Genomic DNA, 442 nt, shown 5'->3' on the forward strand with positions numbered 1-442 from the left:
ACTCCATAACTCATAACTATGAGTAATGTCATTGTCATATGCTGTAAATATACCTTCATTAAGCAGAACCCTATGCAGGTGTACCTAGCACAAATTACCCTTCAGCAAAATTTTCTTGACCCTTTAACGTCTTTGGGAATTTCCTATTCTCTACTGAAGGTTAACTAACCCTTAACCCCCCCCCAAAACAGAAAGGGTTTAACTGGGAAAAAGATTTTGTGATTGTTTATATCTGTGAATTTTGCGTCGATGAGTAGAACAATAAAATAGACTGAAAAAGAATACTTTTTTTTTTTGTTCAGCTTGTATTTCTGCATGCATTACTGAGTGTGAGTCAAAAAATTATTCCTCTGATGATTATTTAACATATTATGTATTTATTGATAGATATATAAAATTTTCTACTGCATCAACTCTAATCTTAGAGATATCAAAAAAAGTG

At 31.9% G+C, this 442-nt stretch overlaps 1 protein-coding gene across 1 annotated transcript in view; it reads right to left on the reverse strand.

Annotated features, from left to right (window-relative positions):
• The window catches only part of LOC119587661, a 59,718-nt gene that overhangs the window by 13,640 nt on the left and 45,636 nt on the right, over positions 1-442 (reverse strand).

Source organism: Penaeus monodon, chromosome 23 (assembly GCF_015228065.2).
Source record: "Penaeus monodon isolate SGIC_2016 chromosome 23, NSTDA_Pmon_1, whole genome shotgun sequence".
NCBI classification, from domain to species: Eukaryota; Metazoa; Arthropoda; class Malacostraca; order Decapoda; family Penaeidae; genus Penaeus; species Penaeus monodon.